General features: G+C 42.4%; 1 long non-coding RNA gene across 3 annotated transcripts; it reads right to left on the reverse strand.

Annotated features, from left to right (window-relative positions):
- Positions 1 to 361: 361 nt before the first annotated feature.
- Positions 362 to 6,527, reverse strand: LOC105710390 (uncharacterized). Of its 3 annotated transcripts, XR_010345337.1 has the most exons (4): positions 6,336 to 6,527; positions 1,968 to 5,587; positions 1,680 to 1,821; positions 362 to 973 (listed from the first exon to the last, which is right to left on the reverse strand). It is a non-coding gene; the product is annotated as an uncharacterized LOC105710390 (long non-coding RNA). The 3 variants fall into 3 exon arrangements; XR_010345338.1 differs by having other exon boundaries at positions 362 to 1,821; positions 1,968 to 5,448; XR_010345332.1 differs by having other exon boundaries at positions 362 to 1,821.
- Positions 6,528 to 26,001: the final 19,474 nt, after the last annotated feature.

Below are 26,001 nucleotides of genomic sequence, written 5' to 3' on the forward strand. Positions count from 1 at the left end.
GAGCCAGGGCTTTTCTGCTAGACAAGAAACATTTTGGAGCTGCTTTAAAAGAGACAAAAACTTTCTAAGGACCCCCGTTTCCTCTCTATGTGCCTAAAATAATTTCTTAATAACTCCTACCACAGGACTTCTGCACTCCAGAACTGTAAAATGATGAAGAATTTGTATGGTTTCAAGCCATTCAGTATTCAGTAGGTGATAACTTGCTACAGCGATAATGGAAAATGAATATAGCATCTTTCCCAAAAGTTACTAAGAAGCAACAGCAAAGAGTGTGGATGTCCCTGTTGATCGTGTAAACCATAAGGTCTCAATCAGTTTAGAAAGTTTATTTTGCCAAGGTTAAGAACATGCCCATGACAGCCTCAGGAGGTTCTGACGACCTGTACCCAAGGTGGTTGGGGTACAGCTTGCTTTTACACATTTTAGGAAGACATGAGACTTCGATCAATACATTTAAGATTTCCATTGGTTCGATCTGGAAGGGTGGGGCAACTTGAAGCAGGGGCAGGGTTGGGGGATGAAGGGGGGCTTCCCAGGTCCCAGGTAGATTTAAAATATTCTGATCGGCAATTGGTTAAAAGAGTTATTATCTATAGGAAGGAATGTCTGGGTTATGTTAAGGGGTTGTGGAGAGTGGGTTTTATCATGCAGATGAAGCCTCCCAGTAGGGGCTTTAGGGAGAACAGACTGTACATACTTCTTATGAGACTTAAGGTCTGTGTTGATGTTGATGCTGGAGGGGAATACTGAGGCATGTCCAAGCTCCATTTCCCATCACAGCCTGAACTCGTCTTTCAGGTTAAATTTCAGGGTGCCCTGGACGAAGAGGGAGTCCATTCAGATTGGTTGGGAGTCCCTTGAATTTTATTTTGGGCTTACAATTGCAAGGAGCAGGTTCTGAGCAGCAGCTGCCCGAGCTCTGCTCTTTGTCAGCAAAGGTGCTCCTTCCTGATGTCTCTGCTCTCTGCCCCTTAGGATTAAAAGCAAACAAACAAACAAAATAGCAACAACAAAAACGGCCTTTTCCATTCTATCCAGAGGACACAGTTCTCCTCACCACCCAGTAGGAATAAAGGTCCCCTGTGATTCATGACTAGGCCATAGTTCTGTGGCCCAGCCCAGAGAAATAAAGAAAATTAATTTACACTTGCTCCGCTCAGGGTGAGGGACTCTGCCTCTTGCTCTGGCTAGAGTTCTTTCTTTCCAGTTGGAATCTTGTACTATTTACAGTTATCGAAGGGGTTAGACACAAGGCCCAGGCAGAAATCACGCTGCCCTGACCCTGACTTTTCAGCCTGTAAATCTGACCTGTGTTGCTTCCCTTACCTCTTCTGACTTTAAAGATGTTAAAACAAGTGCTCTGAATCAAGAGACCCCCCTGCCCCCAAACAGGCTTTGTGTGAGCAACATGGCTGTTCACTCACTTGGGTGCAGATGGGCTGAGTCTGAAAAGAGAGTCAGCGGAGGGCAGTGAGACAGGCATTGGTTTTATGTGTTTGAAGTAGGCAGTGGAAAGTTACAGAAGTTACAGTTTAGGGCAGTTTTTGCAAGCTGGGAGGAGGGTCATAGGATCTGGAGTCACGAGGTTGACTAAGGTCAGTTATAAAGTTGAATTGCCTTATCAATTGAGGCAGGAATAAGGAACAATAGAGAATGTCTCAAAGTTAGTTAGGCACCTCAGGGGTTGATCATTCTCCCTTTTTTCATGGTCTTCCAGTTACTTCAGATTTTCTAATTCCAGGAGGCCATCCAGAGGTGTATGTGCAGGTCACGGGGGTTGCCATGGTGTCCATGGCGCCATCAGTCAGCCTAAAAGACCTTACAAAAGAATCATGTCACTCTCTAGCAAAAAAGACTACCATCTTGTAGGACAATCATTCAACAGATTTGCATTAATTATCTATTGCTGCATAACAAAGTGCCCCAAAACTTAGATTTAAAGCAGTAAACATTTATTTACTCACAGTTTCTGGAGGTTGAAAATCCAGAAGTTTACAGGAAATTTGTGGCACAAACACCATCATGAGGCTGAGGCTGCAGTTGTTCGAAGGCTGGACCGAGGCTGGAGGGTCCACTTCTAAGAGGCTCACTCTCATGCCTGGCAGCATAGCTCTAGCCGTGGGCAGGAGGTTTTAGTTTCTCCCTGTGTGGACCTCTCTCTAGGACTTCTTAAGGGTCGACACAACTTTGTGGCTGGTTTCCCCACAGTAATGAACTAACAGGCAACCAAGCAGCAGCCATTATGCCTTTTGTGGCCTGACCGTGGAAATCACACAATGTGTTACCGGTTACACAGTCATCCCTCTTCAACGTAGGAAGGACTACGCCAGGCGATGGATACTAGTGGATGAGCATGGTTGGAGATTATTTTGGAACCTCACTACTTTTTCTACAATTTTAGAAAAAGAAAATAATAATGAAGCCAGGATTCAGTAGTTTATAAGATGCTCACGACTCTGCATTTCATGCGGACTTGTTGCAAGAACTTCATTATCTGCGACCCACAATGAGCCAGTCACAATAGCTGAGCCGTTCCATTCTCCCGGCAATGTCTCGACAATTTCCCCCCACCCCAACCCTCGTCTTTGTGTGTGGCTCAGAGATTAGAATCCATTGATTGGAGCCATTCTTGATTAATTGACAGGTGAGGAGAGGAGGCAATGAAAGGCAGTGTTAGTGAAGAATGTCAGTCATTACTGAGAAAACTTCTCTAAGCCCCATGTTTCTTCTACGACTCAGGGGGACGGCGCTGCCCTTCAGACTTTCTGAGAGATCAGAAGAGTTCTATGTGATTTCACATGGAACAGACTTCAGTGCTGCAGACAAGTCGAAGACCTACCACAAATTTGACTTAATGCATCACTTTGACTTTATTACTGAGTTTACTCATCTATTGAACAAGAGTAGAACAGATCAGTGGTTCTTGAATTTGACTGATTATCTCCTTCTGTGCTAAAGTCAGATCACCAAGCCCCACCTATGAGCACTATGTGTCAGTCAGAATATGATATATTTCCCAGAACCTACGTCTGATATAAGCTACTTCAGATGATCTGAAGGTTTAGGGACTAGCTCAGACTTTCTTCACTAGAGACAGCAGATCCTCTTACTTTGAGGAAAGAGGTACCGTGAGATATTTTTCCCCTTAATTTCTACATCATTTGACATGGACTAGATCAGGGGTCCCGAACCCCTAGGTCACAGATACTTACTGGTTCGTGGCCTGTCGAGAACCAGGCCACACAGCAAAAGGTGAGAGGTCTAGGTTGTACAGTCCTTATGAGAATCTAACTAATGCCTGATGACCTGAGGTGGAACAGTTTCATCCCAAAATCATCCCCCCTGCCCTTGTATAATTCCATGTGGAGAACACATTGAATGGAAAGTTATGCACTACCAACACTGCACTTCCCAAATGACTGGGGAGAACGACAACACTCCCTCACAAAACAAATTCACCTAAATTATACATCTAAAGGCATGTTAACTCCTGGTCACACCTGGGAGCACATGACCCTGTTTTCAGGTTTCTGAATATGAGCCTAGAATCATCCTCCTAGACTAGGGTCTCCAAAACTTCCTTGATGATAAGAACCTGCTGGTGGTGCTTGTTAAACGCGATGCATAGAAACTCTTCCCTGATTTGAATTTGAAATACCTAGGTTGTTTTGTAAACAAGTATTCTAGGCAGGTTTGGGAGATTCTGTTCTTAGAAGCTGTAGGTGAAGGAAATCTAAATATAACGTAGCCCCATCCTCTCCTTGTACAGATGAGGTGACGGAGCCCACCCACTCTGCCAAGCCTCACAGCTGGCTTATCTCCACTTGAACTGCATGTTGTCTTAAAGGTTTTTTAATACTTAGGCTTAAGAAGTAGTGTAGGCTTGTCAAGTTTGGTTAGTCTCACCAGAGGGAGATTAAAGTAATAAGATAATGCAAGTCAGGAAGGAAAAACTAATTAGCAAATTCATTTTATGCCCTGTCAAAATAAAAAAGGGAAAAAGGAAAGGCAATAAAGACTCTTAAAAATTGTTATTTAACTCCATGAACCAGAGAACTCCTGGAGTCCAGGAACTGACAGTTGCAGTAGGCATTAGAAGACAAATAAGCTATTCAAATTATAAATGGGAAACACGCTTTTTAACCACTGATTACTCACTCTATATTATTGTAAGGGTTGCCAATTCCAGTAATAATCACAGGAATACATAATTTGGAGGAGATCCCTAATGAATTATACATTATTTCTTATGACAACAGAAACAGGCACTCTTTAGATAGTTCCAGGGAGACCATATTACAGAACAAGAAGATACTGAAAAGTGTGTATGAAGACCAATAAGGAAATTCGCTTTCTTGATTCCAGACCACTGGAGGGGCTTCCTGTTGAGAGGTGCTAAAACGGGAGCCCCTGCCCACTCTGGAAGGATAACAAGCTCCTGGGCCCTACCTTGCTACTGACGTGGAACAGCCTAAACAGAGTCCCAGGAGGGTAGAAAACAGTCTTTGGATCCCACATCCCACCGTTTACCTGCCTCATTCTCTTCTCCCCTCCAGATTTCTGGCTGCTGCTAAAGCATAAATACAAACCACTAAGTCAAATTGGAAACAGGACAACAGCCGTATCGATAGCAAAGTGTGTGGAGAACAAAGTTTGGGATCGAGACTGAAACAAAAAGGAGTGACAACTTCTTTGCTCCATGAGTTGAAGCCAGGGTCGCAGAACAGAACCAGCCTACCTGCAGGCTGACCATTTCACCTGGGAGATCCCAAGCCCCATGCGAGGGTCCAACGAGGTGAAGCGGAGGCACTTGCAATATCCCTTTCTCTTTTTTTTTTTTTTTTTTGAGACGGAGTTTTGCTCTTGTTGCCCAGGCTGGAGTGCAATGGTGTGATCTCGGCTCACTGCAACCTCCGCCTCCCGGGTTCAAGTAATTCTCTTGCCTCAGCCTCCCGAGTAGCTGGGATTACAGGCATGCCCCACCATGCCTGGCTAATTTTGTATTTTTAGTAGAGACAGGGTTTCACCATGTTGGTCAGGCTGCTCTCAAACACCCAACCTCAGGTGATCCGCCCGCCTCCGACCAAAGTGCTGGGATTGCAGGCATGAGCCACCGCGCCCGGCCCATCTCCCTTTCTTAACAGACTGTGTCTTCTAAGAGGGAAAACAGTCTTCTTCCATTCCTTGAAACGTTATGCTCTCATTTTTCTGAGTGCTTTTGCTGGGAAAGTTTGATGTCATGGTATTTCAACTTTTATTTCTGAAGTTAAGCACCGTACCTACCAAAGACGCCATCGTCGCTTTGTTAACGTCTTGATTATTTCTTGTACACAGTGGCATCGATATTGATCAGACCCAGTACATTCGTTACACAAATTTTACTCATGGGTGCAGTGAAGCGTGAAGGACGGTTGGAAGGAAACGATAACCAACCAGGTTTTTTCTCTGGAACAGGAAGAATAACCAAATGCATTATTAAAATTTAAGTAGATACCTTTTCTACTTTCTCTGGAAGCACGTTCTAATATTTAAAATTCTTCAGCCCAAGACAATGTGTTACGGTGCAGTGAAAGAAATAAAAGTCCTGAAATGAGAACCAAAGAATTATTGGTTGTCTACTTACACTAGGTATTTTAATACAAGCTCTCCATTAAACCTCCCAATAATCTCATAATGTAAATAGTATTTGCCACCTTTACAAACAAGAGAACTGGAGGTTTCTCATGGCCAGTAAATCAAAGAGCTGCATTTGAACAGGGGTTTCTCTAGAACCCATATCCTATTTTACCACTGTTTCCCTGATTGCATCAATACATATTTCACCATTCTCAACACAGACATGAAAGAAAAGTTGCAACTCAGGAAAAAAGTCTCTATGCTGCACCAGAATATCTCAAAACACATGTGAAAAATCCTGCTTAGAAAGCACAACCAAAATAAAATGCAACACTGCGTGCTCCTCATTAGCAGAGCCCAAAAGGTGGCCGATTTGCATTTCCCTCCCCAGCACTTCACATCGCGCCCCAGCACCTTGCCAGTCCTCCAGAAAGCGTTTGAAAGGTAATTTTTCAGACTCCCTCAATCCTAGCAAATGTCAGTGTGAGCCACTGCTCTGCTCACCATAGCTTCCCAAGACTACCCAAAAGAAATCGACTTATTGGAGGGAAAATGCAGTCTGGAGATCCTTGTGTTGAAATGCAAATGAGGCATCGCTATCATATTACAGGGCACAATTATACGATACAATCAGAAAACCTACAGAGCGGTTCTACTACCGATAAAAGGAATCATGACACAACAGGCCAATTCCTAAGTCTTCCTTGTGCACTCACCATTTCTCCAGGTCGTTTCACCGTCAACATGACAGTTGCGGGAGAATTGTGGAGTGCAGCCACGGCACCAGAGATGATGATCTTTCACTTCCATGTGCGGACGGGATTCGTACCCGTTTGGAAACAAGCCAGCGTGAACAGCCCTGGAGCGCGTCCATGCCACGCACAGTGAACTCTTTGTATGAAGGCCTGTGTCGGTCCACGATCCAAGCAAGCATTTAAGAGGCTTTACTGTCTATCTTCCCCACCCCAGGTGTCATGTGCCCCTGCTTTACAGTATAATAAATGACAGGACATTCTGGGCCTGAGAGAGAATTAAAGGGACAGGACCAGTGACTTCCTTTCAAATTCTATAGTCTTAGCGTCTTTCCTGCCATTTCCATTGCTCCTGCTCATGAGGATTCAGGGTCACTTCCCGAGAGAACGATTTTCATCCCTTCTCCTCTCTGCCTCCATGATTTAGTGGTGTGCCCCTTTCCCTTCAGAATCAGAATCAATCACCCACCCAACAAACACCTTCACTCCCTGTTTCTTGTTGCTCAGAAACATGAGGATTCCAAAATCCCCAGATATCAATCTCAGCCTCCAAATTAAAAAAATTATTCCTTTGTCTTTTGTTAAAATGTTTCACCCTTAGGTTCTAAAACCTCTAACTCAGCAAGGTCCAAAGTTAGTGGAAACAGAGATAAAAGCTAGTTGCTCGTGAGTCTGTCAGGATCCACCCTTAACATTCACTATTTGGTTCCTAGACCAACATAGTCTGGCTGTGACAGAAAAATAACTATGGATTATTCACTACTTCACTGTATCTGAGTTTATCTGACTGTTTTTTTTTTTTTTTTTTTTTTTTTTGCAGTGGAGTTTTGCTCTTTTTGCCCAGGCTGGAGTGCAATGGCACAATCTCCGCTCATTGCAACCTCCGCTTCCTGGGTTCAAGTGATTCTCCTGACTCAGCATCCTGAGTAGCTGGGATTACAAATATACGCCACCACACCCAGCTAATTTTGTATTTTCAGTAGAGACAGGGTTTCAACATGTTGGCCAGGCTGGTCTTGAACTCCTGACCTCAGGTGATCCACCCACCTCAGCCACCCAAAGTGCTAGGATTACAGGCATGAGCCACCATGCCCAGCCTTATGTGACATCCTAAATATTTAACAGTCATTCTATTACTGTAAGATTAACAGTTTCTGGATGCTAAGCTGTTTGATAAGATCAGGGAATCCCATGAGCATCTGCTCACTGCCTCACTTTTGCCATGAAGAAAACTTCTAAACAAAAAACAAAACAGTCTGGAATTGGAAGATAAGTGTAAGATATCAGGTCCACAAATGACAGTGAAGGTATAGAGGACACCATCTTCCTCCCCGCAGTTCTTTGGAGATTTGCAATGCCACAGCAGCCCAAAGCTGATATCAGCGTGCTGTGCAGAGCTGTATCAAAGCTTGACTTCATTTTATCTTTTTCAGCCCAAGTCCATGAATAATTTCTCACAGATGTGCAGGCGCAGGTGTTGTTGACGGAGGAGCAGCAGTGCATCAGGACCAGCCACTCTGTTTATGAGAGGTATTCTCACAAACTGCCTGAACCTTTAGATTCTACTCCCAAAGGTGCCACATACCATTTCTGTTTGATCAAAGCGAGCTGCTGGGCAAACTCAGCATCTGGAAGCCTCGGATGTCAACTCAGTTCTTGCTGGTGTTCACAGTCAGCTTAGTGGCAAGCTAAGCTATTCTCCAAGGAAGAGTGCTATTTGCCAACGAAGGGATAGATTTGCTCCACAGTCCTAGGCTCTCGCTACAGGCTCACACAGCATCCCGCTCTGTCTGTGACACGTTAGATGCCATTGGATCTGCTGCCACAGTTGCTGAAGAAAAAACTTTTGCACTGCAGCCATGCAACAATCAATCATGCAGCTAATTGCATGGCTTTTTCCTGCTCTGGGCTCTACTCAAAGCTAATAGCTTTCCCAGTTACCTATCAAAGCGCTTTGACTAACATACCATAATTTCACAAATACTGTCCTTTTTTCCTTATGGGGAAAGGCGACTGAAGATATTACAAAGAGGATATTACAATTCTTCAGGCTCAACTTTTTTTTTCTTTTTTTTCGAGACAGAGTCTTGCTTTGTCACCCAGGCTGGAGTACAGTGGTGTGATCTTGGCTCACTGCAACCTTTGCCTCCAGGTTCAAGCGATTCTCCCACCTCAACCACCCCAGTTGCTGGGATTACCAGCACCTGCCATGACACCCAGCTAATTTTTGTATTTTTAGTAGAGATGGGGTTTTGCCATGTTGGCCAGGCTGGTCTTGAACTCCTGACACACAGAGTTTTAAAACCACCATATCTACAAGCTAAACCAAAGGCACAATGTTTATTTTAACCAGAAAAATGCTTCTTTCATTGTATACATCCTTTTTTTTCTTCGAGACAGAGTCTGACTCTATTGCTTAGACTGGAGTGCAGTGGCATGATCTCGGCTCACTGAAACCTCCGCCTCCCAGGTTTAAGTGATTCTCCTGCCTCAGCCTCCTGAGCAGCTGGGATGGTGGCACATGTCACCATGCCCAGCTAATTTTTGTATTTTAGTAGAGACAGGGTTTTGCCATGTTGACCAGGCTGGTCTCAAACTCATGACCTCAGGTGATCCACCCACCTCGGCCTCCCAAAGTGCTGGGATTACAGGCGTGAGCCACTGCACCCGACCATCATATACATTCATTAACTGCAGATTGCAAACTCTCAGACATCTGCCACAGCCTTCTATCAGGATGCCTGCATGAAAACTAGCAGACAGTAATTTAAACTTCAGAATTTTAGGCCAAGCTACTGAACACTGAGGTAATTTCCAAGAATCTGGATTTTAAAAGTTTAAATATGATGGTCTTTTAATATGTCCATTGGCTAGACTGAAGATCTCAGTTACTTAATCAAGTACCAATATAGGTGTTGCTATGAAGATATTCACTGATGAGATTAAAGTCCGTAATCACTTGACTTTAAGTAAGGGAGATTATTCTGAATAAACTGGATGTACCTGATCCAACCAACCCATAGGGACAGCTGATAATTTTCTGTGGAAGAAGAAATTCCTCCCATAAAGAGTAGCTCCAGCACATGCGTGATGGGCCGCCCTATGGAGTTGGAGTTGCCTAGAGAGCCCCACAGCCATGAAAGCCAATTCACTGCGATAAAGCTCTCCACATAGGTCTCCTGCCAGTTCTCCTTCTCTGGTTAAACCCTAATACAGCTTTTGGTACTGGCAATGGTGCTAGAGGAAGGTTATTTTAAGCACGAGTTTTCTAAAAACCTCATGCTTAAGATAATCTGGTTCCAGATTTTCTGGGATTGGTTCTCGAATCTGATTAGAGTTAAAGGCACTTATGACTACATCCAGTGGGGAAGAGGGAATTGGTAGCTCATAGCTGGATGCTCAAAATATCACATTGGATACTCGTAATCAAATATTTACAGAAGACAAGGTGGGTGAGCATGTATTTGCTACCTTAGAATATTTTAGTCAAACTAAGGGGTAGATAGGGTTGGCAGGTTGCTCCCAACTGCACTGGAAAAATGAAGAAAGAAAAGGATGAACTTGGCCAGGCACGGTGGCTCACACCTGTAATCCCAGCACTTTGGAGGGCTGAGGCAGGTGGATCACAAGGTCAGGAGTTCAAGACCAGCCTGGCCAATTTGGTGAAACCCCGTCTCTACTAAAAATATAAAAATTTGCCGGGCATGGTGGCGTGTGCCTGTAGTCCCAGCTACTCTGGAGACTGAGGTGGGAGAATTGCTTGAACCCAGGAGGCAGAGGTGGCAGTGAGACGAGATCGTGCCACTGCACTCCGTCTTGGGCAACAGAGTGAGACTCCATCTCAAAAAAAAAAAAAGAAAAGAAAAGGATGAACTTGGGGATCTGAATGTCCAAATGATGTAGTGCATAGAAAACCTGAAATCTGTATTTTGAGGAAAGAAACCTGTATCTCCTAGAGCTACAGAGTCCAGATTTCTGAAAATCATACTGAAACTCTCATTCTGAGAGTGGCTGAATTACAACATAAATTGAATTCTCAGCCTCACAGAACATCTTCTGTTCAAGTGAGAGCACTGATTGGGAAGAAACTGGATCCTGAATATTGGAATGGTGCCAACGGGCAGGTCCTAATGAAGCCGGAAGCATGGAGTCCCCAAATCCTGCTGAGCCTTCTTTGCCAATAGAAGCAGCCCTTCCACCCCTGTCAGGGAAGGTCAAACCTTGTATGTCGAGGAAACCTGTAATGGCCTCCTCTGAGGTAGTTGCCTTGCAAAGCTCTGCTAATTCTCCTCAGAGCCTATCCCACCACCCCCTTTGCATCTATATCCATAACTAGACTGAAGTCCCAGCTTCAAAAGGTGAGGTACAAAGTGATTCATGAGAAGAGGCGCTGTGCTCCAAAATAACTAGATGACTTTTCCAATTTATACAAACAGAAATCCCAGGAATGGGGATGGATATTACCAATGTGGGATAGTGAAGCAAGGAACATGAAGTTGAATCAAGTGAAATTTCTTGATATGTGCCTACCAAGCAGTGATCCTGGACTTCACATTGTAGCTGAAGGGGTGAGAAGGAGCTCTGGTCATGAGTTTGGCTGGTGGGTTGGTTGGTTGGCTGAAATATGGACCCAAAGGTAGCTCAACTAGATGACGTTGATATGCCAGAACTGTTTTAGCATGCTGTACAGAAGGGGACCAAATGCTCAGGGAGATTGCAATGTCAGAATGGACTTCACCCAAAAACTCTGTGTTCCTTTCTGGGGAAAGGGTGAGCTTATATTTGTTCTAAGCAGGATAGCTGTGTCACGCTGGGTGGAAATAAGACTTTATTATTGACTTTTCAGTTAAAGATGACGTATGGTCTGAGGAGTTATGTCTGGTGTTGAGTTCACAGGGGATACACTGCGATGGGCTAATGATATCTATGTAGCTTAGCTACAGGCCCCAACTTTTCACTAAAACACCAATCTGTGAAGATGTTTTGGCCACATGATTGTAGCTGGTATTTATAACTACCTTTTCCCATGACAAGAAATGTAAGAAACTTAAAAAATAACTTTTCAAAACACTTTCATATTCATCATCACAATAATTCCATAGTTTAGATAAATTGTGAACGGTCATGTGCAATTGACAGGCATGTAAACGGGAAGGAGAAATTAGTTTTTCAGAACCACAGAGACCCAGATTTAAAGCAGTAAATATATCTGTCTGTATTATTTTGTTCATTCTGCTCATTAGCAACTTAACTAAACTTGAGGGAAACACGTGGCTCCTTTTCCCTTTATGACCCTTCCTCAAGCCCCCAAATCTCACTACAGTGGGCAGTTTATCTTGACATTGACTATCCTTCCAGAAACATTTTTGTATAATTAATAACCTTTACTATTTCTGTCATCTACAAAATCAGATGACTGTCATTCTTAACATTTAATCGCATCAGTTTTGACATTCTCTGAGAATTAGATTTCTGTAAATGCCTGGTGACACAATAGCATTAGATGGAGAAAATTTATGTAACCAAGGAACCAAGCCTGAGATCATCGTGAAACTGGCATTGCTGAAGAGAAGAGTAAAAACTGCCTGTTGATTAAAAAGTAGAATTAAAAGAAAGCCTCCAAAAGCAGAAGAGTAAAATGGAAAATACTAGACAATTTGGAGAGGTGTTTTCAGCTAATTCTAACTTGGGGGAAATAGATTGACACAGGAAGTCAGGAGATAATAGATCATTTAAGGAATAATATGCATGTTAATATGGGATCCAGTAAAGAGGAGAAAATTCAAAGTTCAAGCTGATGCTCTTCCAACTGAAGAGACAGACCAGACTGACAGCTCGTCAGCTCCATTACCTGTGCCTGAGAAAGTCAGGTCAGCAATTAAAATTTTCCCAGCATGTATACGTGTACTTCCAGCCATAATAAATAGCAGATATCATATTTCTCTTTCCACTAAAATCAAGTCAAAAACTGAATGAATATATGTGAAATAATAACCTTCAGGCACTAAACACTGACAGTATAAGAATATGAACCATAAAAAAAGGAGAAAAAATGAGATAACCCTGCCCATGACCTCAGATTATAGCCTGAAGCAGTTTCAGGTCCCAGCACAGCAGGGGAAGCTAAAGAGAGCCCCCACTGTGGTGGTGGTTACTCTAGTCCATAAATGTGATGAAACCTCAGAGAACAATATGCCCCTGAAAGCAAGTGCATGTAAAAATGGGTGAAATCCAAATTAAATTTTTTTTAATAATGTAATTTTTGAGCCCAAGTCATAAAAACAAAAACAATAACAAAACAATATAAATAAGTACCTAAAATATATTGAATGCCTACCTGCTAAACAGTTTACTAGGTACTTCTACATTATCTGATTTTATTTAAGGTTCTTAATTATCTGGAGTGCTAAGCAGCTTTACCCCATTTTTTAATTGCATTTTAGGTTTTGGGGTACATGTGAAGAGCATTTCAGATTGTTGCACAGGTACACACATGGCAGTGTGATTTGCTGCCTTCCTCCCCATCACCTATATCTGGCATTTCTCCCCATGTTATCCCTCCCCAACTCCCCACCCCCCACTGTCCCTCCCCTATTTCCCCCTGACAGACCCCAGTGTGTGATGCTCCCCTCCCTGTGTCCAGGTATTTTAGTTTAGTTAATAGTACAGCTGTAATGTCAGTTTTCTGATTTTGATAAATGTGCTATGTTTATATAGGATGTTATCATGGAGGAAACTGGATAAAGGGTATATGGGAAATCTTGGCATTAAATTTGTACCTTCTATGAGTTTTAAATTAGTTCCAAATGAAAAGATTTTTTTTAACTAAAGGCTACATACTTTTTTAGAGGATGAAACTGAGATAAAATTTATCTCCACCAAATTTTTACTGTAAGAAATATCAAAGAAATTTCTTCAAGTAGAAGAAAAATAACACTAGATAAAAATTTTAGTATACAGAAAGGAATGAGAGAATTGGAAAAATGGAAAATATGTATTAAATATGAAATACATTTATAATCTCTTAAAAGATGATTGACTGCTTAAACAAAAATGATAACCACGAAAGTTAGTTTGTATTCGCTATTTGTTGATGCATAGCAAAATACACTAATCAGTGGCTTAACATGACAAACATTTGTTATGCCACAGCTATTGAGGGTCAGGGGTTTAGAAATGGCTTAACTGAGTGGTTCTGGCTCAGAGTCTTTCATGAGGTTGTAGTCGTGGTGGCAGTGAAGGATATCATCATCTGGAAGCCCAATCGGGGCTGGAGAACCTGCTTCCAAGATGGTCCCTTGCTGGCTCTTGGTGGGAGGCCAGGATCCCTCGCTGGCTGTTGGCAGCAGGCCTGTTTCTCTCCACATGGGCTACGTGAGTGTCCTCATGACACTGCAGCTGGCTCCCCCCGAGTGAGGAATCCAAGACAGAAAACAGGGCCAAGGCTGAAGTGCCCTTATGATGCACTCAGAAGTCGCACACTGTCATTCCCATCACGTTCTAAACTCTAGCAGAAAGTCACTAAGTCCAGGCCACCCTGCAGGGGAGGTAAATTACACTCCATCTTTTGAGAGGACATATTTCAGAGCCACCACATGTAAAAGCAAAATGTCTAACAACGGGGGCACAGGGACAGGAGGTGGCAAGTGGAAGTCTGCAATCCCAAGTGTCTCATGCTGCAAGTGGAGTGAATGATGCTAATTGAAGGTAGACTGTGATAAATAAGTAACATGTCAGAAACTCTAGAGAAAACACTGAATGAACCATATATTGCTAATAAATCAATAAGAGGGATAAAATGAATCTGTACAAAAGTACTCAAGTAATCAAATAAAGGCAGAAAAAGGAGAAAAAAAATAAAGAACAGATAGAACAAACAGGAAAAAACAGCAAAATGATACATTTAAACTAATCAACAATTACACTAAATGTAAGTTGCTGAACACCAAAAATTCAAAGATTATTAGCTTGGTTTAAAAAAATAAAACTATGTTCTGCATACAAGAAACATACTTTAAATTGTAGCTATATTAAATGTAAGAAGGTGGGAAAATAAATATCATAAAAAGATGAATCAGAAGAAAGCTGGAGTAGCTATATCAACAGACAAAGTAGATTTCAAAACAAGGATATAACTAAGAAGAAAAATTGAATCTTATGATAAAGGTGTCAGTTCATTAAAAGGACATAATCATAGATGAGTATGTACCTAATAACAGATATTTGAAATATCTGAAGCAAAATCTAGTAGAACCAAAAAGAAATAATAAATCAGAAAATGTGGAATTAGACACACACATGCATGCACGCGTGCGCACACACACACACACACAATATCAGTGGAGATTTTAGTGCTCCCCTCAGGAACCGCTAGTACAAGGAGACACAAGCACACAAACAAACAAACAAACAAAACCACATGTATCGAGGACATGAAAAGCCTGAACAACACTATACCTTAGCTGACCTCATTAACACTTACAGAACACTCCAACCGTGTACTATACCTTAGCTGACCTCATTAACACTTACAGAACACTCCAACAGTGTACTAAACATTTTTTCATGCATAATGAGAGCATTTATAAAAGGAGACTATTATAAGGGGTATTTAATAAGTATCAACACATTTGTGAGCAGGAATCAGCAAGCTACAGCCCACTGGCTGAATTCAGTCCACCGCCTGCCGCTGTAATGAAGCTTCGCTGGGTCACAGCCATCCGTGGTGTTTGTGCATTTTCTGTGGCTGTTTTTGTACTACAATGACAGAGCTAAGTAGTGGCTACAAAGAACACGAATGGGCCCACCAAGCCTACATTCTATCTACCTTCTGGCCCTTTACAGAAAAAACTTACTGAAAGCTGGGCACAGTGGCTCAGACCTGTAATCCCAGCACTTTGGGAGGCCAAGGAGGGAGGATCACTTGAGACCAAGAGTTCGAGATCAGCCTAGGCAACATGGCAAAACACTGTCTCTACTAAAAATACAAAAATTAGCCAGGCATGGTGGCACTTGCCTATAGTCTCAACTACTCGGGAGGCTGAGGCACAAGAATCACCTGAGCCTGGCAGGCAGAGGTAGCAGTGGGCTGCGATTGTGCCACTGCACTCCAGCCTGGGCGATAGAGCGAGGCTCTGTGTCAAACAAAAAAAAAAATCAAATTAAATTTTTAAAAAAGGAAAAGTTTACTGACCAGTGTTTAAAAAGATGAGAAAATAAAAATCATAAAGTTTGATAACAGCAGAATTAAACTAGACATGAGTTACAGAAAGATTCCTGGAAAATCCCCAAATAGTGAAAAATTAGATAACATGGCCAGGCACGGTGGCTCACACCTGTAATCCCAGCACTTTGGGAGGCCAAGATGGGCAGATCACCTGAGGCTGGGAGTTCAAGACCAACCTGACCAACATGGAGAAACCCATTCTCTACTAAAAATACAAAATTAGCCAGGTGTGGTTGCACATGCCTGTAATCCCAGCTATTCAGTGGGCTGAGGCAGGAGAATTGCTTGAACCAGGTAGACAGAGGTTGTGGTGAGCCAAGGTTGTGCCATTGCACTCCAGTCTGGGCAACAAGAACAAAATTCCATCTCAAAAAACAAACAAACAAAAAGTTAGGTAACACATTTCTATATAATGCATGAGGCTAAAAAGGAATCACATTTTAAACTAGAAAGTATTTCGAACTAAGTTAAAATAAAAACACAATGTATAAATATGTATAGAGTGCCCATAAAGCAGTGCTTGAAGTAAATTTATAACATTCAATCCTTACATTAGAAAAGAGGGAAAAATTTCAAATTCAGAGCATTGAGTCTACCTTAAGAAATTAGAGGAGAAAAATTCAAAATAAGCAGAAAGAAGGAAATAACAAGAGTAAGAATCAAAATCAATGAAATAAAAGAAAAGGAATATGATAGAAAAATATCAGTAAAAGCCAAAGCTGGTTTTTTAAACCAAGCAGTAAGATTGATAAAACTTTGGTCAAATTGTTCAGGAAAAAGAGAAGAAACAAATTGTCAATGTCAGAAATGATAAAGCAGGTGCCACCCCATACTCTGTATTCATTACAGGAATCAGCGAATATTACAAACACCTGAAATAAAACTTAGAAACTAGTTTCTAAGATAAAGTAGACCAACTTCTCACACGACCAACACCCATTAAAGCTCTATCAAAAGAAATGGATAATATGAATAGCATTATGTATATAAAAGACATTAAATTTGTACTTCCAAACTTTTTTAGAAAGAGAATCCAAAGCCCAGATGGCCTCATAGATCAATTCTCCCAAACACTTAGGGAAGAACTAATAAATCTACTGAAACTCTTTTAGAAAATAAAAGAGAAAAAAAGTTTTTCAGATAACATTAGAAATAATGAAAACTGCAGACTAATATCTTACGTCATAAACACAAATAGCCTCAAAACATTTTTAGCAAACTGAATCCAGCAATATGTTAGAAAGAGGATAATACATGATAATCAAGAGGAAATTATTATAGGATGCAAGACACATTCGAAAATCAATCCACGTACTTCACCATATTCATAAGCTTACAATGAATAAAGTTAACATAGATGCAGAAAAGGCATTTAACGAAATTTTAAATCCATTTATAATAAGGACTCAGAGTAAATTAGTAAGAAGGCCACAGAGTCATTTTGATAAAGCGCAACTGTGAAAAAGTCATTGCATATGTTCGACTTAATAGCATAAGACTGGGTATGTTCCCCTTTAGTTCAGGAACGAGGCAATGATGCCTGCTCCCACCACTCCTATGCCACATTGTACTGAAGGTCCAAGTCAGCACAATACAGCAATAAAAAGAAATAAAATACATCAGAATAGGAAGGCAGAAGTAATCTCTCCCTATTCACAGATGACACAAACGTCTCCAAGGATAATCCAGAGGAACCTACAAAAATGTTACTAGAAAAACTAATTGAATTTAGCAAGAGCTCAGTATATAGGATACAGAATAAAATATACTAAGGATGCAATAAACTGATAATTATGTTTCTATATTCTTACTGTGAACATGATATAGTAATAAATTTAACCAAATGTGTTCAACTAAAACTACAAACTATAACTGAGAGAAAGCAAAGATATATATTTGTGGGAAAACACAACATGGTCATGTATTAGAAGACTCAATATTATTAGGATGTAAATTCTCTCACAATTGATCTATGAATTTACTGCAACTCTATTCAAATTCTCAGTGAACTTTGTTATTGGAATTGATATGTTGATTCTAAAATTTATGTAGAAATGCAAAAAACTGAGATCGCCAAATTAACTTTGAAGGGGGAACACGTCAGAGGAATTACACTAAAGCTGCAGTGATAAAGATGCTATGTTACTGGAACATATTGGAAGATGCTATGCTATATCAATGGAACAGCATAAATGTTCCAGAAATATGCCCTCATATATATGGTCAGATTTTAAACAATGATGTCAAGGCAATTTAATGGGGTAAAGATAATCTTTGGGGTGCTGGGAAAACTGGTTTTCTGCATGCAAAACATAATGAGCCCTAGCCCTTACATCATACCATATCCTAGAATCAACTCAAAAATAAATGACAGGCCTACATCTATGAGTTTATAACTATACAAATTTTAGGAGAAAAGATAGGTGAAAATATTAGTAACCTTGAGTTTTGTAAAGATTTCTCAGAAAGGTCACAAAAAACATGAACCACACAAAAAAGTTAAGAAACTGGATTTCTTCAAATTTCAAATCAGAGCTTTTAACCCAAATGCCCATCAATGATAGACCGGATAAAGAAAATGTGGTACATATACACCATGGAATACTATGCAGCCATAAAAAAATGATGAATTCATGTCCTTTGCAGGGACATGGATGAAGCTGGAAACCATCATTCTCAGCAAACTGACACAAGAACAGAAAACCAAACACCACATGTTCTCACTCATGAGTGGATGTTGAACAATGAAAATACATGGACACAGGGAGGGGAACATCACACACCAGGGCTTTTCAGGGGGTGGGGGGGACTAGAGGAGGGATAGCAGTGGGTGGGGGGATTGGGGAGGGATAACATTAGGAGAAATACCCAATGTAGATGATGGGGGATGGGTGCAGCAAACCACCATGGCACTTGTATACCTATGTAACAAACCTGCACGATCTGCACATGTACCCCAGAACTTAAAGTATATAAAATAAAGAATATATTATGCCAACAAAAACATGAAAAAAAAATAAGCCATAGGCTGGAAAAAACTGTTTGCAAATTATATATCTGACAAAGGATTTGTACCAGAATATTTAAAGAACCCTTAACATTCAATTAAAAGAAGACAAATAATCATATTTTTAATGGTAAAATATTTAAACAGGTACTTCACAAAAGAAGCCATACAGATCACGAGTAAGAACATGAAAAGATGCTCAACATTATTACTCATTAGAGAAGTGCAAATTAAAGCCACAGCGCCCACTAGAATGGTCAAAATTAAAAAGACTGACACCATCAAGTGTTGGTGAGGATGTGGGGCAACTGATACTCTCAAACATTGTTGGTAAAATCGCAAAATTATACAACTGCTTTAAATATTTTTTCTGGCAGTTTTGTAAAACGTAAACCAAATACTTGCTGTATGGTCCAGCAATCATACTTCTAGGCATTTACCCAGAAGAAATGAAAACTTTCTATCTCCATATAAAGACTTGCATGCGAATATTCATCTCAGCTTTATTCATTATAGCCAAACTTTGGAAAAATTCAAGTGTTAATTAATTGGTGAATTAATAGGGTGTTATCTATTCACATAATGAAATAATACTCTGCAAGAAAGAGGAATAAACTACAGATATGGCTCCATTATTAGAAAATTGTAGAAAAAGTAGAAAAAGTAAATTGTAGGATAGAAAGCATATCAGAGGTTTCTAGGGAGTAGGTGGTAGCGGGAGAGAAGTGACTGCATAATAACATAAAAGGAATTTTTGGAGCATGATGATTCTGGGGATGTTAGACAGTCATGCACATCCCAGTGGGGCCCTTCCTCTGGCCAGCATGGAGGGAGGGGAACGCTGGGCACTGAAGACTAAAAGAAGCCACAGGAGAGCTGAAGTTTTATAAGCTGCCGGAGAATATCTTACATGTATCACAATTTTTAAATCCTGCTAGAAAAGGGTGGCACAACTCAGTAATTAATCAACAAATACAAATTTACAAATAGTCATTTTATCATATCAAGAATATATATTCCTTGCAAAGATATATTATGTGGGATCCTGTTTCAGAGACAAATAAAGACACTCGACCTCCTCTAAATGCTACCGAACACACAACATCTACTCAATGCAGATACTGCTCCCATAAGCTCTGAATAGAAATTCTCAAAGGTGGAAGGGGTTGGTGCAGAATGTTCTCATGCTGGTAGGTCCCTTTCAAGGGCAGGCTTTTTCGGTCTCCCTGGGAATTGTTGCTATGGAAAATGCTGATATTTGTGGAATTAATCTTATCTCCCTCAGACACAGAATAAGAAAAATAAATGTGAACCCCCGTCCTTTGCAGCATCCGATCCTATACATTGATGTGTAGTCACTGATACAAATGTCACACGCTCTTGTCCAGCGGGCACACGTCACGATGTAGCCCTTTCTGCACCTGAGTACTCTCACGCATGCACAAAGCCAGAGTGTTTTTTCAAAATGCTAATTTGGTAATGAGCCAGGAGCCAGATGACTTGATGAAGAATAATTCGACAGAGATCTTGAGCACAGAAGTAAACAAATTAAAGTAAGAGAGAAGTAAGAAACTGAGTGAGCAAGGCTTAGGAAAAGAACTAGGAGAGGTTCCAATGGGAATCAAAGGAGCTGAGAAGATCATTGAGTCCTAAACATGGAGCACCTCCAGAAAGCTCCTGGGCCAACTTCCTGTTCCTATTCATCTATTCCTTCATTCATCCATTTGCCAAATACGCTGTTCAGTGTGAGTGGTGGCACAGGAGTTGAGGCAGAGGGCCCCTTTCCTCTTAGCATGCACAGTTAGCAGGGAAGGTAGATGCTAAGTAGATATATATAATAACATGTCATGATTGCCACGGTGGTGAGCACAGGCTGCTGAGATGCTCAAGGCAGGAGTCCTGACCCAGACAGTGGGTCCAGGAGGCCTCCCTGGAGAGCTGACATTTACACTGAGATTTCAGTAATGGGTATTAGCTGCTGAGTGGAGGCAAACAAAAGTGTACAATTCCAGGGCAGGCACAGTGCCTCACACCTGTAATCCCAACATTTTGGAGGACAAGGTGGGTGGATCACTGAGGTCAGGAGTTTGAGGCCAGCCTGGCCAACATGGCAAAACCGCATTCCTACCAAAAAATATAAAAATTAGCCAGGCATGGTGGTGGGCGCCTGTAATCCCAGCTCCTAGGAAGCTGAGGCAGAATTGCTTGTACCTGGGAGGCAGAGATTGCAGTGAGCTGAGATTGCTCCATTGCATTCCAGCCTGGGCGACAGAGTGAGACCCCATCTCAAAAAAAAAAAAGCATGCAGTTCCAGGCAAAAGATCTCCATGTGCGAAAGCTCAAAGAGACAATGAATCTTGCCTAAGAACAGGAGCGAAGTCGGCATGGTAAGAGTCCATGATATAAGGAGAATGAGAAGAGGGGAGGTGAGAGGAGTTAGAAGACCTTCTTAACTACCTAAGGAGTCTACATTTTATCCTCAGGAAAATGGGATGTCATTGAAGCATTTGAAGAAAAGGAGGGAGGTGATCAGATTTGTAATTTTCAAAGATTTCCTGAGATATTGTGGATTTTACAGAAAAGGCAACTGAGATGTAAAACCCATGCCCACATCATGAGTGAGTCTTCTAACTCAGACAAAGCAATCAACAAATTCTAAGACCAAATTCTGGCAGCCCCGACCGCGAAGGTAAGCCTGTAGATCCACTGCTGGCAAGTGGGACTGAAGATGACTGTACATAGTTTTCAGGAATATTAGAAATAATCACTGAAATAATCGCTGGAACATTAGAAATAATCACATCTTTGACAACATCCTCTTTCATAGGAGACTTAGACAATGGCGCTGGAAAGAGCCTGCTATCGGAGGGTGAGGGCTTCAGAAAGAAATATCAATCCGAACCTAAGCATCATCTTGAGTGTTTGCCAGGAAGGCCCTGTGGGCCTTAGAAGTGGGTGCTGGAAAGGCAGCCTGCCATTGTGGAGTGCCATAAGAGAACGGGGAGCCGATTGTGTGGACACTATCGAGCTGCCACGTGCCCGAAACCTGCCTCCCTCAGTTGTGACAGCTGCGGCCTCCATACTGTGGCCACAAATGGGATTCGGCTACCTCTCCGTCAGCTCAGGTAAGAGCAGCTTTGGAAGGCCTCGTCCAACCCCACACTGTCTCAGGGACTCAGGGTCTAGCAGTGACTGAAACGTGGGCCTGGTCCACTGGTAGCTTACATGTCCATGCAAAAATGCAGTACTAATCAAGACCAAGTCAATAAGCCAAGTCCTCTCAGGTTACATCAAGTGCTATGAAATTTATAAAAGGGGCGTAAGATTGTGAGTAACCAGCGAAAGCCAGTATAGTCTGTGAGCGTAGCAGGCATCCCATAGCTAAGGGTTGAGAGGAGAACAAGGCCTCTACAGGGTACGTGCAGCCCAGGCAGAGGAGCAGGAGCCTCTGCCTCCGAGAACAGGAACCTCTCCCCTGATTTTTAAATGGTCGAGTTTCTGCCAGAGCCTCATTTTTACACAATCTGCTGCAACCCTACCGGGGTATCAATTGAGTGCCTCAGTGCCCATAAAACACTCTTCCTACTCCGAGGTGCTACCCAAATTCCACTTTCTCTAGCAGAGTGGAACTAGCCAGCCAAATCAAAGTTGATCTCTTCTTTCTCAAAATTCCAATATTCAGCAAATATGTGAGTCTACAATATACCGTGCCCTGGAATTTATACAGACGTAGCCTTCTTTTTTGGAAGATCTCTTATCTCTCAAGTCATTGGTAGGAGGGTTTGGCCTTACACCCGTAATCCCAACGCTTTGGAGGCTGAGGCCGGTGGATCACTTGAGGTCAGGAGTTTGAGTCCAGCCTGGCCAACATGGCAAAACCCCATCTCTACCAAAAAATATAAAAATTAGCCAGGCATGGTGGCAGGTGCCTGTAATCTCAGCTGCATAATCGCCTTGCATAATCTCCTATGCAAGATGATGTTGTCAAATGTGGCAATAACTCATCAAAGTTGATCTTTCCTTTCTCAAAACTCCAATATTCAACGAATATTTGAGTCTACAATATACCGTGCCCTGGGATTTATAAAGACGAGGCCCTCTTTTTTGGAAGATCTCTAATCTTTCGGGTCATTATGCCCTACACAGGTTAACATAGTGTCCCCCAGTCACATGAGGGCACGTTACATAGAGCCTCAAACTCCTGACCTCAAGTGATCCACCTGCCTTGGCCTCCAAAGCGTTGGGATTACAGGAATGAAGCACCACACCCTGCTACCAACAACCTGAAAGATTAGAGATCGTGCAAAAAAGGCCACATCTTTACAAGTGACTTGGTCTTCAAAAATGATCCCGTCTTATACTTCAAAAGGCACCACGCCAGCAGGGACCAGATAGTGGAGTACGTAATCAATAGAGATGACACCCAGCCAGATGAGGGTGTGACTTTACTATCTCCCTCCCCAGCGGACTCATGGGCTGTCAAAGAGCAGGACCTCACCTGCTCTACACAGCCGCCTCCATACACCCCGTCTTGCTGTTACTGGTGATCAGCACCAAAGGAAGTGTCCACCAGAAAGACCCTCCCTTGCAAGACTTTGAGGACCCTCAGGGTCCACCCACGAGGGGCTCCTTGTCCATACCACTTTCCTTGTCCTGCTTTGCTTGCTAACCCCTTTTCTCTTGATGGTGAATGTTACTCTGTTTGATGTGAAAACTGTCATCTATAACATTTATAGATCGATTAAGTATACTATCATGCATGGTTTGCAACACTGACTGCCCTGGGCACTGGCTTGAGCCTGCCTGCCATGGTGGCCCTGACTCCCGAGTGCATGGGAAGCTTAAGACAACCGCCTCCTCGGGAACTCCACAGAGCGCGTGGTCTTTATAATTGGAATAACATCGGTCAAGTCTGACCATCTGGAGAGACACAAACGTGGGTGGATTTGGCAATGCCTGGCCTTGTGGGTTCATGACATACCTTACCCACCATTTTCAGCACTTTCTTTTTTCTACTTTGAGTTATAAATAAAGACACATAAATAAATATGATCTGTACTGTTTTTCTCAAGTACATCAATGGTGACTGGTGCCCTTTGGCACCCATCGCCCCTGTAGTTGTGGCATAAATAAAGTAGCTGGCATTAGGGACATCAAAAATATCCTTTGAAGTCAAATCTTTGGAGACAAGGAGAGGGGCAAGAATGGCCTTTTCTTCTAGGGAGGAGAGAAAACTTTGCCATGAGCAGTTTAAAATGTTGCAGAGAAAGCTGCCGTTAAAGGCTCAGCTGTACCCCCTGCTCTGTTTCATGCCAGGTGAGGAGCCGGCTGCAGATGTGGGAAAGAAGGACGCCAGGTGAGCCGGGGGGCCAGCACCCCATAGGACGAGGCTGCCAAGGACGTTGGTTGTAACCCACAGGCCCAGCCAGCACCATTCATTCTTGGTGATGGAAGGAGACCCTCCCAGCATGACTCTGAGCACCTCTGAGCTTGATCTAGCAAGGACAAGGCAGCCAGCAGCCTGGCTTTGCCCAGATGAGGGAAGCCTGCAGACTGCAGGGGCCTCTGTGGGTTTACAGGGAGCGCTCTGGGATCCTCTGCCCTGTGGGGTGTGAGGCTGGGAGGGTCTGGCCACATGCCAAGGAGGCGGAAGCAAGTTCAAGGGCCAAAAAGTTGTGGGCAAGAGTCTCAAGAGTGCCTCGCCGGCCACGAGACTGCACTCGGTGCTGAGCTCTCAGGGGTGCGGTAAAGCCTAACGGCATCTTCATTTTCTCCACAATTGCAATAAAAAAGGCAGAGCTCAGAGAGGTAGTGATGTACTTGAGGACACACAGTTCACTGAGGAGTGGGATCAGAGTCTAGGTCCTGTGCGGCTGGCAAGGACGCCACTGTGAAAACGACGGAAAGGAACTCAGGCAGGAGACACACAACACACACGGGAAACACACACAGCAGGTGCAGCAAACACACACACATGGGACCACAGCAAGCATGGAGCTAGATACGGCAAGCCTCAGAAAGGAACACAGAACCAGCCTCATTTTACAGGAGCCACGGAATCCTTGGTCTGTGAAGATAAGTTGTATCCATTCAGTTTTTCATGCGATATAATTGAGTGTCTTCATAGGTACAGGAAATACACAAATGGAAATAAGTCACAGACTCTACCTTGAAGGCATTTCAGTGTTTTCCAGGCTCTGTGGTTGTTCCCAACACTATAAATATGAAGGGAAAAAAAGATTCGTACAAACTGCCCTCAGGTCCTTCCAGCTTTTAGATAGAGAAATAGATAGAGATGTCAGATAAAGATAGATAGATAGATAATAGATAGATATAAAGAAAGAAAGAAGAGAAAGAAAGAAACAAAGAAAGAAGAAAGAAAGAAGGAAAAGAAGAGAAAGATGATCAGATAGATATGGATAGATAGATGGTAGACAGATGGATGATAGAATTACTTCATATAGATGTATGAATTGTTCCATGCAGCGTGCAATGTAACAAAGTCTGTAATGCCGGCAGGTGCAGGTTGATGACCAGAGGAGGATGACAGCTAACATGCAGGAGTGAAGAAAGACATCCAGGAAGAGATGGTGAGAAAGTTGTGTCCTGAAAAGAAACAGGCAGGTTACAAAAGGAGCAGCTTCCCCAGGAGGCTTCCCAGCAGGTGTGAAGGAGGAGAGACTAAAGCGCGCGGTGTGTGTGGGGAACAGCGAGTCATTCTGAAAACAGGCCACGGAGGTGGCGATGATGGCGGAAGTGCCCAGGGCAGGTGGGTGGGCAGAACACCTCAGGCCGGAGGAGGAGGGCGAGACGCACCCACTGTGAATATTCTGTCCAACCGAACAGTGACTTCCACATTATTTGGCCATTTGGCTCACCTGGTAAATTCTGTCATTTCCAGGTCCCAGGGAAAGTAAACTAACTGAGACTAGTTAATATGAAACATGCTGAAAATCATGAAAAGTAGTAACAATTCCACCATTTTCTAAGAAAAATACTGAAAGGGTTATTAAATTGAATGTCCAATTTGCAGCTGAAATAGATATGAAATCGCATAAAGAGAGAAGCCAAATCACAACGTGTAAGCTTTAAAGGGCATTATCGAAGACTTCGAACATTCAAAGAGTTATGAGAGAGAAAGGAGGATTTTGAGAGATTGCTGCTTCATTTGCATGCTCAGCAACACCTCACTGGGCACTTGACGTTTTGAGTCACCGCTCTGATCACTCAGTACCCAACAGTAAGCAGTGCAGACCAACAGCCCTGCCCTCTCAAGTTTCCATCCTAATGGGAGCAGGTGCATCAGCAGTGTACATATGATAAATGGGTAAATTGTACAGTACGTTGGAAAGTAATAAGCACCATGGGAAAAAATAGCACAGACTCAGAGGTACAGG

Source organism: Aotus nancymaae, unplaced genomic scaffold, assembly GCF_030222135.1.
Source record: "Aotus nancymaae isolate 86718 unplaced genomic scaffold, 86718_ANA_hifiasm-v0.15.2.pri h1tg000002l, whole genome shotgun sequence".
In the NCBI taxonomy this organism is placed as follows: domain Eukaryota; kingdom Metazoa; phylum Chordata; class Mammalia; order Primates; family Aotidae; genus Aotus; species Aotus nancymaae.